The sequence below is a fragment of the Portunus trituberculatus genome, chromosome 41 (genome assembly GCF_017591435.1).
Source record: "Portunus trituberculatus isolate SZX2019 chromosome 41, ASM1759143v1, whole genome shotgun sequence".
NCBI classification, from domain to species: domain Eukaryota; kingdom Metazoa; phylum Arthropoda; class Malacostraca; order Decapoda; family Portunidae; genus Portunus; species Portunus trituberculatus.
In genome coordinates, this window is record NC_059295.1 from 19,433,441 (window position 1) to 19,448,440 (window position 15,000).

Below are 15,000 nucleotides of genomic sequence, written 5' to 3' on the forward strand. Positions count from 1 at the left end.
TGGTGGTGGTGGTGATGCTACTGGTGAAGATTATACTCCACTAAAATGATTGTTTCTTTTATGTGTCATGTTGTTTCTTACTGCTATTACTGCTACCGTTACTGCTTCTACACTCTATTTATTCTTAATTTATATCTAGTTATCATTATCATCATCATCATCATCATATTCGTCATCACAATCATCATCGTCACTATCTATCATCACAACGCTACACTGCACCAAGTCTCATTATATATAAGCTCACCACTTATCCCACCACCTTACCCATCCCTCACTCCCTCCCTCCCTCCTCCCTCCCTCCAACCCGCCCACCCTCCCTCCACCATCACCGCTACCACTAGCATCACCATTAACTTGCATAACAATAACACACCCTCCAAATATACATGACAAAAAACATAAACAGCACTTGAGAGCCTACTGCGCACTACTAACACACACACACACACACACACACACACACACACACACACACACACACACACACATTCACACACGAAACATTAACATAATTTACAACCTCACATATATTTGTAGAGCCAAAAGAAATATATACATATACAAACCATACACATATTTACCCAACAGTCTTCATAGTCCTTTCCTCTCATCATCTCTTTCCCATCTTCCGCTTCCCTTTCTCCTCTTCTTTCCCTTATACTTTACCTTACCTTACTTTTACTCTCCTTTAAGCATCTTCAGGTGTTAAGTATCGGTTAAAGAACCAACCCCTCCATTGAGATGCGTAGCTAAACACTGTGACCAAGTTAGCAAACACCCCTTACCCGTGACGTCACTCTTACCCTCTCGTTCACCCACAAAAAATGAGTAAAAAAAAACTCTATACTCCCAGCCCACTTTTCCTCGGAGGGGGAGATGGGAGGGAGGAGGGAGTAGAAGGTGGGGAAGGGTTGGGTGATGTGGATGCGGAGTGTTGTGGTGATGGTGGTGGTGGTGGTGAAGTGAGGTGATGATCAGAGAGATTGTGATGTGGGGCGTGTATCGAAGGAAGACTTGACGGGAAGGGTGCTGGTGAATTGAGTGGGAAGGGAAGGATGGAAATAGGTGTACAGCGATGAGTTAGTGTAAAAAAAAAAAAAAGAGGAAAAAAAAGTAATAAGGGTCAGGTGGAGGCCAGTGAGCGTCTTCTGTGAGACCAGGGAATGCAGAAGTCTTGGTGGGAGGAGTGTGGTGAATATGAACGATAATGTGAGTACCATGATTTTCCAAAGTGACGGGGATGAGTTGCATGTGCGTCCTATGTGCGGAGTGAGTGGCCTTCCTTGAACCACTGTGAGTGCCTGTTTGGATGCCTTTCATTGGTGTATCAGAGAATAGTAGTAAGAATTAATAATAGGATGACATAGGCTAGATGCCATGTTACATATTAATTGTTAATATCAAGAACTGTTGTGTTGCATACTAGCAATACCAAGTTGCCATGAAGAGTAGGCACAATGAAAGAAAAAGCAAGGAATGTGTTACCTCGTATGGGAGTAGAATGGGGAGTATTCTGTTGGTTTATGGTGGATTTGAAGAAGTGTCCCTCAGGGATGCTTCCATAACTCCAAACAGACCAACGAGACGCCATGACGTCATATTATTTATGCTATTTCTCTTTCTCTCTCTCTTTCTCTCTCTTAATTACAATGTCAGCTTTGGTGGTGGCTTGAGATGAAGCACCATTAACAGCATAGGCGCTGCTACACTCAGGGAGCGAATGTGTGTTTGGTGGGTCTGGTATTTGCGGCTGTGGCTCCCCATCCCCTGCGACGCCGTGTATGGGACGCGTGTGAATCGGACCATCCTTGCAATGTGGATTTATAGTCCCAGTGATTACTGTGTAGAAATGGCGTTTTCTATGTTGAGGACTAGAGGAAGGGAGAGAAAGGGTTGTGGTAGTAGTGGTTATGGTTTTCGTGGCGGCGGCGTGGAGGCGGCTCTTTAAGCTGTGGAGGCTCCAGGACGGCATAATTGTAGGGTTGAGGTCCTCGCGGTGATGATCCACCGACCGGCTGTCAATCCCATCTTGGGCTGAATGAGTTCATCCCTGATTAATATCTCACCGAGGAGATGCTTCCCTTGGCCTGGGCCAGACCCTCCCGCCTCCCGCCGCGCCCTTCACAGCCGCCCTCCGACCATATATCTCTCCGAGGGAGGAATAGAAACATGGGGAGGCACCGCCGCACACCTCTAAGCTAGTCCATCCACAGTGGAATGGGCTGATGCTCGCTGGCCACACAGTTTCAAGGCGCTGTTAGTGACCGTGCGATCAGCGGGTTACCAGCGGCCGGCGGAGGGCCCTGGACCACGCCAGGCTCCCACGACAGGGGGTCCCACGGGTCCCGTGTCAGTGGTGGGCCTCGTGGAGGCGGCGGGCAGGCCAGGACGGACAGGCGCACCCATGCATACCCGCACCGCCGCCCCTCACCCGTACCCACATTTACATACACCCTGCAACCCCGCTACCTCGAACACTACCCGTGCACGCCTCACACAAGCGGCTAGTTCCCGACGCCCACTGCAACGCCCTTTCGCAAAATGTCATAGCAAAAGAACATGTGTGCGTTGCATAGCGAGGCAGGAGCTGACACGCCTGGCCCAGCACACTAACGCGGCAGGAGACACACTGCTTTGCCACATTCAAATGAGCCAACCCTTCTTCTCAACTGGCCGGCCCACCTGAAAGGGCCTCATAGGCACAGGACGGAGCTCAACCCTTTGCATTATGGAGATTAGGGTCAGGTTGGCGTGGTGGGGCCTCGCCGGCTCTCACACTGTCAGGGATTACTTGAAAAATTATATAAGTCCAGATCCATTAATATCCGTAAAAGGCGGTGCTTGCATCACGAATCTTGGGTTCCTCGGTGATGTTATTAGGGCGCCCTGCCGCGGCTTCCATCGGCAGCAGCGGCAGGACAACGAGTGAGAGGCGCTGCACATGGCGAGGCCCGGCGAGCGTTGTGCTGCGCCGCTACCGCCGTTGTTGAGAATCGCCTAAGCCGTGTGGAAAAGCAATGAAAGGGCTCTGACAGGGGCAACGCCAGTCCAGCCGGCCTACCTGCCACCCCTTTATCCCGCCGCAGATGCCCGGATGCCCAGATGCAATGGGATGCTGGCGCTGAGAGGACCCAGCTCATGTGATCCCCTCCCCCTTACTCTCTCTCTCTCTCTCTCTCTCTCTCTCTCTCTCTCTCTCTCTCTCTCTCTCTCTCTCTCTCTCTCTCTCTCTCTCTCTCTCTCTCTCTCTCTCTCTCTCTCTCTCTCTCTCACACACACACACACACACACACACACACACACACACACACACATGCTTACAGCTTTTCAAGGAATTAGGTTTAAGGTATGAGATTAATAGGATAAGAGAAGAGAGAAGAAGAAAAAGAGACGAAAAGAGACTGAGAGGGTGAGTAAGAGGGGAGCTGCGCGGAATGGGTCTCTTGAAAGTGTGTTTGTGTTGACTAAAACTATCTCCTTGTTTACCTTCACATCAGCTGATTCCGCACCACTGCATCCATCCATCAGGTGTCAGGTGCGGCACAGAGAAAGAGAGAGAGAGAGAGAGAGAGAGATACTGATACGTTCTGTTTGGTATTAAGTTTGACTCGAGAAAAAGATCAAATACACACACACACACACACACACACACACACACACACACACACACACACACACACACATACACACACACACACACACAAATTACAACCTCAATACTGAAAAAAAAAAGTCACTGCAAAATTCGTCTCTCTCTCTCTCTCTCTCTCTCTCTCTCTCTCTCTCTCTCTCTCTCTCTCTCTCTCTCTCTCTCTCTCTCTCTCTCTCTGTGTGTGTGTGTGTGTGTGTGTGTTATTATTTTCCTGGCATTCACATCCCACCAAAGTTAAAATTCTACATTAATCTGAAGAAAGCTCCACTTTGGTCCAGTGTTATCACGTCCAGAAAGACAAACAGAATTATCAGATGGACGGGAAGATCAACAAGAGACAGACCTATACACACACAAAGGCGGGGAGGGAAGGCCACGCAGCAAAGGGAGTCAAAAAAGAGACGACCAATTCTTCGTTTCCCGGAGTAAGAAATGTGCAATATTAATTCTCGTCTTGACTTAAAACACTTGATCCAGAGAGCTTAGCCTTTGAGAGAGAGAGAGAGAGAGAGAGAGAGAGAGAGAGAGAGAGAGAGAGAGAGAGAGTGAAAGAAAAAATATGATATGGATGACACAGTACAGTAAGAATTTTTACACACACACACACACACACACACACGTTTTACTAGAGGAAGCCATGGTGTAGTAGTAGTAGTAGTAGTAGTAGTAGTAGTAGTAGTAGTAGCAGTAGCAGTAGTAATGGGGGAAGGTGAGAGTAACAATAGTGGTGGTGGTGGCAGTGGTGGTGTTGGTGGTGGTGGAAAGGAGAATGAAGCTGAGCAGTAGGAAGGAAGGTCTCCCCGGCAGCGTGAGCCTTAAAGAGGATACTTGGCTTCGAGTTAGAGGAGTCTTCCCCCCTTAAACAAATACACAGAAAACAGACACTGGCGGGCACCTGCTGGCTCTCCTCCTCCTCTTCCTCCTCCTCCTCTTCCTCCTCCTCCTCTTCCTCCCTCCTCCTCCTTTTCTCCTGCTCCTCCTGCTCCTCCTCCTCCTCCTCCACCTCCTACTCTATGATCGCCCAGCGCCACACACCGCCTTTAAGTCACTCCCTCCTCCTAGTACTACTACTCTCACTTTTTTTGTTTTCTATTCCCTAGTCCTTCTCTCTCTTTCCCAGTCCTTCTTTCTCCCTCCTTTCATATGTGTATTTTCCTATGACCTTTTATTTCTTTCTCCCTTTTCTTCGTGCATTCTTCATCCTCCATATCTTCTTTTATATGAATTTTCTATCCTTGTTCTGTTTCTACTGCTATTATTTTTCGTGTTATAGTCATTCCTTTACATCTTGCTTTTATTATCTATCATATTCTATTCTACACCGTTATCTTTTTCTCTCGTTCTTCTCCTTTTCTTCCTTCTTGTCCTCCTCTTATGGTCCTTTTCTTCACAATAGCAAGGATGTACGTAGGAACTGTCTCTCGAGTATTTTCAAGAACGTATTTCCTAGCCTGGGGAAATTCATAAACACTCCTATCAAATAAGAAGGCTGGCGGGGTATAAACTCGCGTCGACAAACACCACGCGACGCCAACAAAGGAGTCAGTGCTTTTGTGCCACGCGTAGCAGAGTTTAAGCTGGCGGCGTGATCCCCTCCCGCTACTACGAATTCTCCCTGCTCCCTCCCGTGCCTTTACCCGGAGCACGTCTGGCGGAGATCGGCAGGAAAGCGACGGAAAAAATAGTAAGCCCGCTCGTGGTTAATGGGCGAGTGTGTGGGGGTGATGGGCGGGGCAGGAATGGGTGAAATAACGGGGCTGCACCTTCACGTGTTTACGAAAAGTCGCTACTGAGTTTTTTTTTTTTTTTTTATCCCTGAGTTTGCTCCTTTTACTTTCCCCCTCGTTTTCGTCGTCCTCGTCGTCTTGGGGTATAAAGAGCAAGCGACCTGCTGCCAAAATGCACCTTAAGAATTACTTTCCTCGTTTTCTCTTGGGGGACAGAGTAAGGTCTTTCGTTCAGCTTTTCTTCGTGCTGTGCTGAATGTGGCGCCGCCTCCCCGTGGACTTTAGAGTCGAGTTTGGTAAAATGAGGGAAGTGTGTGAGTGCGTGAGTGAATGAATGAGTGAGTGAGTGAGTGAGTGAGTGAATAAGGCGCGTGCTAGGCTGAGTGTCCCTCCATACCTGTTATTAGGGACCTATACCTCAACTTTGTCACGTGCAACAGAAACAATTTATGGCGTGTTATTTTTTTCTTGCTTGTTTTCGTCAGCGTCCTCTTGGTAGCATGAAAAGCGTCGTGCTGGTGTGTATTTACGTGCATCTATCAACCAGTGTCACCAGCACGTCCACTACTTCCTGGTGCTTTCTCTCTCTCTCTCTCTCTCTCTCTCTCTCTCTCTCTCTCTCTCTCTCTCTCTCTCTCTCTCTCTCTCTCTCTCCCTGCTGCACACTTCTCCTCTGCCCCACATTCTTTGTTCTGCTGTCCTGACTATGCTTCCTTCTCCTCCTTTAGTTTCTCTCTATACTTTCTGCTTTATATTCCCCCTTTACCTATCCAATCTCCTCTCTCTTGTTTTAGTTTTTTTTTCTCTCATTTCTTTCTGTTTCTTCTCTCTATCCCCTTTCTTTTTCTTTTTTTTCAATCCTTCTTCTGCAAATTTTTGTTTTCGTTATTTCTTTTCGCCTTGCCATATTGTATTTTTCTTATCACACACACACACACACACACACACACACACACACACACACACACACACACACACACACACACACACACACACACAGGCACGCAGGGAGTACAAATGAATGAGGGCCAGTCTGTTTGGATTTTACAGTGAAAGTAGAAAAATATGGATCCATCCCTCACCAGCCCTGGCCAGGTCTTGGGCGTGATTTACGTAGCCCAAAACTTTCTCCGACTCGGCCCGACACGGTATAAATATGCATTTTACGAATTACGGACTAGAGAGAGAGAGAGAGAGAGAGAGAGAGAGAGAGAGAGAGAGAGACTGAGATTCTATGAGGTAATGTGGAGATAATGATGTAAATTAAGAAAAAACAACTCATATTCGAACGATATAGTATCAATGTAAAGAGAGAAAAAAATGTAAGAAAAAAATACCCATAAAAATTGTAATGTAACAGTAAAATCTAGAAAAAAAAAGAATCATCACAAACAATAGTTAAATAAACTCAAAAGAAAAGAAAAAAGTAAAAGTAAGAAAAAAAAACGAAATAAACACGAAACAACATAAGGGAACAGAGAAACCAAACCAGTCTGCTGCAACTCCATAATATAATGAACACTACATAGAAACACGACGGAATAAGGGAAACAGTAAAGAGAGAGAAAGAGAAGTGTAAAAAGACCTGACGGGGAGGAGAGAAAGGAGAGCAAAGGGGTATCCGGTTTGCTACACACTCCTTCTTGTAGCAAGCAACCCGCGGCCGTCACAGTGACAAAGGCGATGGGGAGGAAAGGGAGGCAAGAGTGGCGAGAGAGAGAAAAAGAGAGAGGAAGGAAAGGGAGGTGGGGAAGGGAAAGGGTCAGTCTATGCATAAAAGAAAGCCCGAAAAAGGGGAAGAAGGGAGTGTGAAGGCAGAGGGGGCAACTATGCATCCTAATGGACAATGGTTACGGGGGTCACCTTTGCAGCTGTTGGGTGGACAAGGGGCAGGCAGGGAGGGCAGGGAGAGCAAGGGAGGGATGTGAGGGGCGGTGTGCAGGGAGTATTCACAATGCAGGCAACGGAAGGTATGGGGAGGGAGGGTGGAGGCAAAGGGAAGGGTTACAGAGGGTGATGAGAAGAGAAGGATGAAGGGCGAGCAGGAGGAGGAGGAGGAGGAGGAGGAGATGGAGGAGAGACCGGTAAGTGGTTTGGACGGACGGCCGGACGGACGAGAAAGGAGGGAAGGTATAGAGGGGAAGGAAAGGAGGAGGGAGAGGGGAGGGGGAGGGAGGGAGGGACGGATACCATAGAAGCATTGAAAGGCAGATAAGGCTTAGTGCAGGACGCCGTGAGGACTGGTCGGCTCCACAGGCCAATAATGCAGATTAGTGACCCCTACCCTTTGTCCCATTTTCTACGACCTCCCTCACACATACACGTACATACACACAGCGACACACATAGTACATACACACACACGCAAATGCACGTAAATTTTAATAACTGTTCAATCTTAGAGAGTTCGTGGCGGGTGGATGCAAGGAGTGAGCAGTGGCGTGTGTGGGTGATGGGGAGTGTGATGTTAAGAAAAGTATTTTAAGAGGACATGGCAACCTTAGCCCGTGATAATTGCGAGGGTTGAGGCATCTATGGTTCCGTATGCTAATGAGGTGTGTGTGTGTGTGTGTGTGTGTGTGTGTGTGTTCGTTCGCCTATCTGTTTGTGTGTGTGTGTGTGTGTCTGTCTGTCTGTCCGTCCTCCTCCTCCTCCTCCTCCTCCTCCTCCTCCTCCTCCTCCTCCTCCTCCTCCTCCTCCTCCTCCTCCTCCTCCTCTTCCCCAGTACGTGTGCCTTCTTTTCCTTACGTTATTTCTGGGTACATTTCAATAGATCAACCTGTTACTCGCTACTCGCTTCACTACTCTTTTATTCCTCCACTCCTTCTCCCTATTCGATGTACTCGTATATCAGTATTTGAAAAGCCTCGTGTCTCCTCCTCCTCCTCCTCCTCCTCCTTCTCCTCCTCCTCCTCCTCCTACTCTTCATCCTCTTGCTAGACTTATCATGGTCTCGGTTCTTGCCCTCCTACTCCTTCATCTCTTCCTTTCTTGGGTCCTCCTTCTCTGCGTTCGTCTCAGTCTCTCTCTCTCTCTCTCTCTCTCTCTCTCTCTCTCTCTCTCTCTCTCTCTCTCTCTCTCTCTCTCTCTCTCTGTTCTCATCTTATCCTCCTCGTAGTCGTAGTTGTCGTCATTAATTTCCTCCTCCTCCTCCTCCTCCTTCTCGTCTTCCTCCTCTTCTACCATCTCTTCCTCAATCTTACATATCCTCCTCCTCCTCCTTCTCCTCCTCTTGCTCTTGCTCCGCCTCCGCCTCCCCCTTCTCAGCAAACAGCTTCTCCAGTCATTCAGCCGTGAAAACATCTCTAACTACCTACTTTAACAAGACCAATTCCCCTTTGACTGGTGCCTAGAGCGTCCCGATGCCTTATTGGAATGCTCCTCTATAGGGGGAAATATTATATGCGCACAGGATAGAGAACAGAAGGGAAAAAAGGTTTGATTGTGCCTCTTTTCAAACCACCAAGATTTTTTTTTAATAATCAGTCTAGAAAAATGTGATTGGCCTACCTAACGACGGCTAAGGATCGCAGAGTTCTGAAAAGAAGCGCCCCTACTTCTACTACCACCACCGCTATCACCACCACCACCATCAGTTGCCACCACCACCACACCACCAACGCCACCGCCACCGTCACCACCAACGCAGCCGCCGCAGCAGTACATTGAATAGAGAGGCAGAGAGAGAGAGAGAGAGAGAGAGAGAGAGAGAGAGACTACTACCACTACCACTACCACTACTACTACTACCAACTTCTCTACTTTTTTCCTGCCTTCCTGGAACCAAAGTCACTCGGAACCCTAAATGACAAAAAAAAAGCTGTGGTGATGGTGGTGGTGGTGGTGGTGGTGGTGGTGGTGGTTGACAGTCGTGTAAAGAAAAATTATGGCAGAAGCTTACCAATGTCCTAGTAATTAAATGTGATAGGTGGACTGGGTAAGGACGGTCTGCTGAATTGTTTTGTTTTTTTTCGGGGAAGGAGTTAAGAGTGTTGTGAGTGGCAATACACGCTGGTGATGACTTTGCTGTATTAATGATTGAGTGATGCCTTTTTTTTTTTTTTTAGCAGGAAAGTCGCAGAAGAAGGGTGTGGTAACTGTAGATGGAGTGGCAAGGGTGGAAGTAGGCATATGAGTGTTAATAGATGAGGTGTGGTAGTATGAGTAGTATTAACCATCTCGTAACTATTTAACGCATCTTCCCGCCATCATTAACCCTTCTGAGATATCTTTTTCATATTTCTCACTTCTATGGACTGTACATGCTGAAGAAGAAAATACAGGATCTTTTCTTTTTCATGACATTCTTGGAGATAATTTGAAAGGTTAGTGTTGTGAATTGTTCCATAGCATAATGAAAGGATTGGTTATTGTATTTACTTGTTAGTTAGCGGAGATGTTTTTAGTAGCCGAGACGTTGCAGTAATTGGATTAGCGGGATTAGAGGTATTAGCATGAGTATTAGAAGTCAAAGTGTTCATTGTGGCGGTATAAATAACTTTGATTATTGTGCTTCTTATACTTGAGGTGATCTCCCTAAGGACAAATAATATTGACAACACAAAGGACATATTGAAGCTACCTGTCACTTGAGAGGACAATCTGAAACCGTGTCTATTAAAAGTGTGTGTATATTTGTTTGTATTGATTGCAAGATACTTATTCTTGTAATTTTGTATATCCCTATAGACTTTTTTGTTTGGTCACTAGCACCTTCTTTAGCATTTCTTTATTGCCTTTGTCTTGCCGTTAGCCAGAACCCCTCGTACAAAAATTTAACAATGAAATACTAGTTTGCCGCAACGAGTACATGCCCTAATACTAATGTTCTAATGTTCCTACAAATGCAGCTAATAAATCCTACAGGATGGGTGTTAAATCACAAATGAGATGTTCCTTTGAGGTATGGCAGTAATGAATGCAGGTGAACAATGAGAATTAAGAAGAATTGAAAGGTCTTTAGATTTATGAATGTACAAACTTTTCTTTTCATCGATAGTGGCCGATAACAACGGTGTGTGTGTGTGTGTGTGTGTGTGTGTGTGTGTGTGTGTGTGTGTGTGTGTGTGTGTGTGTGTGTGTGTGTGTGTGTGTGTGAGTGCGTCCCACCATTCTACCTGCATTAGCATATCAGCGGAAAGGAAAACTATTTAGGAAACTTTTCGAATTAATGGTAAATACTGCCGAACACACACACACACACACACACACACACACACACACACACACACACACACACACACACACACACACACACACACACACACAATACTATATAGACATACAATATATTACGAATACATTTACATACACACACACACACACACACACACAGTACCTCACTATGCATACACCCACACACAGCCATGTATATTATGACTACCACCACCACCGCTGCCACTACCGCCGCCGTGAAACGTATGTATTTGCAGAGTCTCAAAAAGGGGGGTGGGGGTAACAAAAAAAAAAAGCTGGTCTGACCTAACAAAAGCCGAGCCGCGCGCCCAGATTTATATTCACAAAATGTCGAACCTGCTATTGTGAAGAGCCTGCCGAAATCTGTGTTTGCCGAGCCGTCCCGTTTCAGAGGAGAAGTAATATTGGAATTTCGTCTACGTCCTGAAAAACTTAACAGCATCTACCAAGCCCTCGACTATTATTTTATTTTTTGGGTTTGTATTCAATGTATTTGTTATGTGATTGTGTGTGTGTGTGTGTGTGTGTGTGTGTGTGTGTGTGTGTGTGTGTGTGTGTGTGTGTGTGGAGGGTGTGTGTGTGTGTGTGTGTGTGTGTGTGTGTGTGTGTGTGTGTGTGTGTGTGTGTGTGTGTGTGTGTGTGTTTGTGTGCGTGTGTGTTTTGCTTTACAAATTCCTATCATCATTATTTTCCTCTTTTTTTATGTTCTTATGTTATTGTTGATATTATTTTTCTTTTCTTCTTATTACTGCTCTCTCTCTCTCTCTCTCTCTCTCTCTCTCTCTCTCTCTCTCTCTCTCTCTCTCTCTCTCTCTCTCTCTCTCTCTCTCTCTCTCTCTCTCTCTCTCTCTCTCTCTCTCTCTACAATGGTCGTCACCTCATAACCAATCCCTACCTGCCTGTTAATTTACTCTTTCACGCCTCTAAATCCATCAGCGCCTCCCGTAAATCCTCGCGACACACCCACAGGCGGAGGAGGAGGAGGAGGAGGAGGAGGAGGAGGAGGAGGAGGAGGAGGAGGAGGAGGAGGAGGATTTGTCATTACTTCACTAAAACCCCCATCGACGTGTTGGTCTGTGAGTTGATTATTCATGTGCTATTCGTCATCATCGGCACTCTCTCTCTCTCTCTCTCTCTCTCTCTCTCTCTCTCTCTCTCTCTCTCTCTCTCTCTCTCTCTCTCTCTCTCTCTCTCTCTCTCTCTCTCTCTATATATCTATAGTCATATATAATGATATATATATAATGATAATGATAATAATAACAATAATGATGATAGTAACAATAATGATAATAATAACAATAATAATAAACACTTCATTTATTATTATTATTATTATTATTATTATTATTATTATTATTATTATTCTATTCAACGTTAAGCTCTTCCCGTCACTCTCCTTCCTCTTTCTACAGCAACTCCTTTCAAGTGGAAATTTTGAATTAACTAAAAAAAATCATACAGCGTCGATAACTGTAGTGAATATAAATGCTAACCCTCCTTCTCCTCCACCTCCTCCTCCTTCCTCTTCCTCTTCCTCCTCCTTCTCCATCTCCATCTCCTTTCCCTTCCCTTCCCTTCCCTTTCCATCCCTTTCCTTGTCTCATCCCCTCCTCGTCTCCACCTCACCTTTTCCTCTCCTATGAAAATTTTGTCCTTTCCAATTTCCTAAATGGAGAAGGGAGACGGGAGGGAGGGCGGGAGGAAAGGAAGGAGGGAGGTACTGGATGCGCTGTGGGAAGAGGCAGGAGGAGGAGGAGGAGGAGGAGGAGGAGGAGGAGGAGGAGGAGGCAAGGTTTAGGTAAATTATTGAGTAAGTCTGTATCGTCCCTGTCTCCTATTCCTCCTGCTTCTCCTCCTCTTCCTTCTCTTCTTCCATCTTCTGCTTCTGCTGCATCTAGTTCTTCTTTTCTTCCCTTTTTCCTTCCATTTCATGTATGTTTTCATTAATTCTCTCTCTCTCTCTCTCTCTCTCTCTCTCTCTCTCTCTCTCTCTCTCTCTCTCTCTCTCTCTCTCTCTCTCTCTCTCTCTCTCTCTCTCTCTCTCTCTCTCTCTCTCTCTCTCTCTCTCTCTCTCTCTCTCTCTCTCTCTCTCTCTCATTTGACATTCTTTTGTTGCTTTATTACTTCTTCATTCATTTTTTTTCATTTCCTTTCCAATCACGTGATTTTCTCCTAAGCAAGGCGTCAGAGAGAGAGAGAGAGAGAGAGAGAGAGAGAGAGAGAGACTTGGGTACTTGATGGAAAAAAAAACTTGTTTACTCAATAAGGTAAGAGGTCAGGTCAGGTCATTTCTGATTTGTTAGCTGAGGTGAGTCTTTTGCAACGGCCTTATTTAAGTTGGTGGGGAAGGAGAAGGAAGAGGATGAAGAAGAGGAAGAGGAAGAGGAAGAGGAAGAGGAAGAGGAGAAGCAAAGGTAGGAAGAAAAGTAAGAAAAAATGGAGGAGGAGACATTCAGGAGTTACATAGATGGAAAAAAAGGGAAAGGTAAACACACACAGGGCAGGACAGAGAGAGAGAGAGAGAGAGAGAGAGAGAGAGAGAGAGAGAGAGAGAGAGAGAGAGAGAGAGAATTTCAATAACCTGTCCATTCAGTCATAGCACCAGCCACCTCATCAACAGTGCAGTCAGTCAATCAGTCACTCACGTAATCAGTCAGTCACACACAAACACACACACACACACACACACACACACACACACACACACACACACACACACACACACACACACACACACTCCAAACTCATCCAAATGCCGTAGAATTGCCCGTCACTCATCCACTCACCCTGTCTGCATCACTCCCTCATTCTCTCCCTCCCTCCTTCCTACCACTCCTTGCCCAGTATGCCCACACCCTACTCTACTCCTGCCAGCCCAACCCTTTCCTACCTTACCTTTCCCAGCCTTACCCTATACACAGCCCTTCGTCCCTTTCTCTACCCCATACCCAAGCTAGCCCCTTCACCTCTCTTTCTCCTTCTCTGTCTCTCTTTCTCCCACCTGGTTTGTATCCACACCTACTGTCTTGCCCTTCCTGTTTCTCAATAGTGTATCTTTTCCCTGGCTTTCGTTCTCGCCTTTAATTCCTCGCTTGATATAATTTACTGTGTATTTTGTTTAGCACGTTGGTTGTTACAAAAGTTCATGGTTTTTGTTGGTTTTTTTTTCCATGGTTAAAGAATGTTTGGAGTTAGGGTTACTAGGAAATGTATTTAGGTTTTCAGTGTATGCTTCTTTAATTTTCTGATGGGGAAATGATAGTGTGGGATTTTACTGTATTTGTTCTGTTTCTCCTGTGTAATTTGTGAAATGTATCTTGTCACTTTTGTGTGTGTGTGTGTGTGTGTGTGTGTGTGTGTGTGTGTGTGTGTGTGTGTGGCTAATGATTTTTTTTTTTTTTTCTTTAACAAGGAAAAAATATTATGATGACTCAGGATGGTGATGATGATGATAATTATGATGATGATGGTGATATATGGTAATAATGATAAATATAATTGCTATAGTTATTATTATTATTATTATTATTATTATTATTATTATTATTATTATTATTATTATTGTTATTATTTTTGGTATTGTTATTATTGTTATTATTATTATTATAATTATTGATATTGTTATTATTATTATTAATATTATTATTATTATTATTATTATTATTATTATTATTTTCTTTTTGTGTGTGATGTCATCGTGTCTGAGCATTCAAATTCCTTAGAGTTGTCTTTAAATCATTATTATATTATTCATAACTCAAGTGAAAATAAGATGTGGTCTTATGATGAAGTTACTGTTTATAATCAAGGGCTAAAAAGTGGAGAATCCATGAAATAAACATCATATACTGTTCAGAACGTCACGACTATGATTTGATTAAAAAATAGTGAGTGAAAATAATGTCTGAAATTAAATGTAAGTAAAAAATAAAAGAAATAAAAAAAACATACAAAAAATAGTTTATTTTAGAATACTGGAATGTCAAAACAAGAAATAAATTGAATAGAAAAATATAACTTGTGAGAATAGTGACATAGTTCAGAACAAGTGAAAAAAAAGCGAATAATGGTCAGAAGAAATGCCATAAGCAACAGTAAATAAACAACAAGCTTCTAAGTATTCAAATCACGGTTTAACACCCGGACTGATGGCGGGGGGGAGGAAGTTTACAGCTGCAAAAAAGAGTACAAATGAAGTAGAAACAATACAATCTTAAAAGGAGACCAACTAAATAAAAAAAAAAAAAAAGGTACCTGACACAAACCGTAAGTCAGAAACACAACATCAATTAAGCCTTTCCTTGTATTCACTTCCGCAGCGGTGTAAAAGAAAAAAAAATGCCAGAAAAAAAATAAATAAATGATCTTATTCCTTCAAGCGTAGAATTAAAAGAGGAGAGAGAAGAAGAAAAAAAAACT

The 15,000-nt window shown here is 44.5% G+C and overlaps 1 protein-coding gene and 1 long non-coding RNA gene across 3 annotated transcripts in view; one reads left to right on the forward strand and one right to left on the reverse strand.

Moving 5' to 3' along the window:
• LOC123516584 overlaps positions 1-15,000 on the forward strand; it is a 204,889-nt gene that overhangs the window by 157,601 nt on the left and 32,288 nt on the right. The window lies entirely within an intron of this gene.
• Positions 1-15,000, reverse strand: part of LOC123516582 — an 86,781-nt gene that overhangs the window by 64,999 nt on the left and 6,782 nt on the right. The window lies entirely within an intron of this gene.